Source organism: Argiope bruennichi, chromosome X1 (assembly GCF_947563725.1).
Source record: "Argiope bruennichi chromosome X1, qqArgBrue1.1, whole genome shotgun sequence".
Lineage (NCBI taxonomy): Eukaryota > Metazoa > Arthropoda > Arachnida > Araneae > Araneidae > Argiope > Argiope bruennichi.
In genome coordinates this window covers 109298753-109302713 of record NC_079162.1, presented here as the reverse complement: position 1 = coordinate 109302713, position 3961 = coordinate 109298753, and positions in this window count along the sequence as shown.

Genomic DNA, 3961 nt, shown 5'->3' with positions numbered 1-3961 from the left:
GTCGATTATTTCAGAAAAAGTAATAGTCTGGGAAGAAGCAGAGTACATTTCACTGAAATCAGAATTCATATAATTTTGCTTAGTAATCAATTCTCTTGCATTTATATACTTAACTAAATGAAATGTGTTTTCAAAACTTAAATATATATATATATTTCCTATATATAGCATTCAATTTATCAAATTAAGAGCACTTTTAATAAAATACATCAATTATATATATATATATTATAACAGTCAATAAGAAAATTGGATTTTTAGTAGTTAGTAAAGGATTCACTTACTAAATAAATCTTTAAGAAATTTATTCACTTCCACCTAAGTTTAGCATTATAGCAGTTGTTATTTTTGCAACAGGAATTTGTTTACTTACATTAATTAAATTTAGATAAAATTTTGTAGAAAAATGCAATGTAATATTCATGTAAACATTTTAAAATCTTCTATGCATATTCAAAATTATCAGAAATTTCATCAAATGTGAATAAAGTAAATTATAAATGCACTCATATTTTTGTTTGATTGTTTTTGATGGCAAATCGCTTACCGATTTCTTTTTCTTCGAATAGTTTTTCTACCAAATTACCGGAACAGCTATATTTAATAAATGGACACACACTGAATGAATTCTTCAAAATGATCGGAGCATATCACCGACTTCGAAGGCTTAAAAAAAATCTATACCAAAGCTATCAACCCAAGTCAGGATTGTTGAAAGGAAAATAAGAAAACATTTTATCATGACAGTCACTCTTGTGTTTCGCATTGAAGCATCCATCAGCACACCAGTATTTCTTCTGTTAACACATAATAAGAGGAAAGAAAATGACTCAAAAATTATAACTTCAAATGTAAACAAAAAAATCCGCTTCATACTCGGTGGAGAACGTTAATGGCAGACTAATCGACGAAAGCGATGCGGATGAAACTTAAATGCCATGCGCGAATAGCTCATGACATGTGACTTTTACGTCACATGAATTGACCCCATTCTCTTGTTCGAATTATTTGATGACTGCACAATTTCCTCTCTGACGTCTTCTGAGATCTTAATTAATATTTCTTGATATTTTAAGATGGTACTTTTTAATCTTTTATCATCAACTTAAATAATTACATTTTTTAACTTGAATTTGGTACATTCTGAGCTCCTGAAGAGGTAGCAGAGAAACTGAAAGTGAAATGAAGGAAAATTGAATAAAATCCAAAATTTATAAATAAAACCATCTTGCTGTTTTTGGATCTTTGACTGTTAGATAAAAGAAGAAGACACAAAGGAAGCCTTTCTTTTACAGATTGATTCATTTAGTAATCATTTAACATTTTTGACCAAGAAATCTAGGATAGGTGTTCAAAATTCGGTATTGTGCCTACAAAATCACGTCTTGTCACCTTGTACGTAATTGCTTGCTTTCATAATAAGGTGCCATCTGATATCATACGATTTTTTTTTTTTTTTTTTTTTTTTGTACATAGATCGGAGAGTAATGATATTTCTGTTGTTAAACCGCACCATTATTCTGTAATGACTGGAATATTAAATTAGTAATTAAGGCCGCAATATATTTAATGTGACATATTTATGTAACTGAAAGGATATCCTATTATAAGAGTTGTGAAGATAATAGGGGAACACCGTGATCGTTTAATACTTCTCAGCTACCCAAACACTGAATGGACATCCAAAATAAAAACGTCGGAATTACATATTTTAATTTGCCTCTGTCACAGATCAGAGCTGGGAGCTTGCTTCTTGGTGCAGCTATAGAAAGGCTATCAACCATAATTATTTTGCCCATGATATCAGATTGTTTTTGGATATGAAAGTACTGTTAATATATGAAAACTAATACTTTGGTAATTGAAATTCAATTACTTTGAACTCTTGTGAGATTAATCAATATAATTACAAAATTTTAATGAAATAAAATTATGTTGAAGTAGGGAAGACTCGAAGCTTTTATTATTAATAAAAGGTGTCCTAAAATTAACATACGATTTGAATTTGCCACCATTCGTGCAGTAAAGTGTTGGCAACCCTATTAAAAATCCATGCGATCGCTGTTTGTTTAGGATGAGTAAAAATGGAGAATTACGCAATGGAACAACATATTAATGCACAATTTGAATTAAATAAAACAACAGGTTTTTTTCTCTAAATTGTTATATTTTTATTGAATCGTAAAAAACACTGGATAGGGTTATGTATGGAATAACACATAAGGGAAATGGTCTCAATGGTTTAGCTGACACATACGCCCTCTTTTGTCGAAATTTTCCATGACCATTTTGTATAAATGTGGCTTAATTCCGTTGATGCAGTGTTGAATTTTCTCTTTCATCCAGAAATCCAATTGTGTTAAATCACACGATCTAGGTGGCCAATTCTCAAATTTTCGTTCTATGGCTTCCGGACATTTCATTATTTTTGAAATATTGTTCAACATTGCAAACACGTTGTTCTAGCGTGTAACGCTCCATTTTTACTAAACCTAAAACTATCAGCCTCCAAATGGTTCTTTTTAATAGTGTCCCCAACACTTTGCTGCACGAATGATGACAAATTCGATTGCTTCAGTCATTGAATTGGTTCCATAGGTTTAATTAGTTTTATCATGATTATTTGGTTAAAAACAAAGCTTGCTATCTTTTTTATTTTAAAATTTTCTGTAAATTGCGTAAGTATTTAATTTTTTTAAAAAAAGTTCATTATTACTTAATAATTTTGCATTTTAAAAGCAATTCCATTCCTTGTCTTTTAATTAGATCTGTTTTAAGACATACAAACAGAAAGCAATATTTTCGATATTATATATAGTATATATTTTTAAAAACCTAACAATGAATTTGATTCTACTAACGAACCTTATATGTGTTAAAAGTAGATTTAATTCATTACTCAAAATTATTCAGTTGAAAAATGTTGAGAGGAATTTGCAGCTAAATAATTTACAGTATTGGAATAAAGGCCAAACTTTAGGGGAGATTATGGAAAAGGAACTGGGTCAATGTGTAATGATGAGAACGGGTGTAAGACTTCTGAAGTAATGAGTGAATGTCTATTGAAAATCAGAAATTCCTTTGCTGGGATTACGAGACGAATGAAAAGAGATTGAACTTTTCTTCATGCACTAATCTGGATTAAGCGATTTGTCACCGAAGTCAGTAATCTTTAAAAAATATTCACTCATTCAAATCACTCATTTTTTTTAAAGTTGTGTCATGGTTTTAAACTACATCTTAACAAAGACGAGGCACATGTGTATCGATTGCCGAGTTAAAATTAGTTTCACTGTTCTGCAACTGGAAGGAAAAAAAAATATTATGCTCTCCATCTCTTTATTCTCAATACCCCCCAATTAGTGTTCATGTTAAAGCTACATTATTACATATTTAAACGAATACACAAAATAAAAAATACTCAGCCTTGCTGCGCATTGAAGAATTCATGAATTGATTTTTTTAAAAAGATAATGGGACACTTATGGTAGCTATTCAGTAAAATGGAGTTGAGTTTTCTCATAAACTTTCTAACTTGGATACTATTTACTTGTTTTTCTCCACTGAATTTTATCATACAATCTCATTAGTTATTATGATTATATGAACAAAAAATTTTACCTTTTCAGATGGAGCAATGAAAGAAAACTCGATATGCCAACTACTTGAAAGAAATGACGGTAAGGTGATTTCTAGTCCCTCACCCTCCCTCCTTTTTTTTTTTTTTTTTTTTTTTTTTTTTCATTTTGGAAGAATTTGAATCAAAACGAGAAACGTCTTAAAGGTTTTTTTTTTTTTTTTTTTTTTTTTTGTAATTTTGATTTAGTGCATCATCAGCTACAATTTTCTGATGCATCTGTTCTATAAAAAATATGAGCCGTATTCTCAAATTAGAATTTAAACTATTTTATTGATACTTTGTGAAGTCATAACAGCATATTTTGAAATATAATATGCCTTA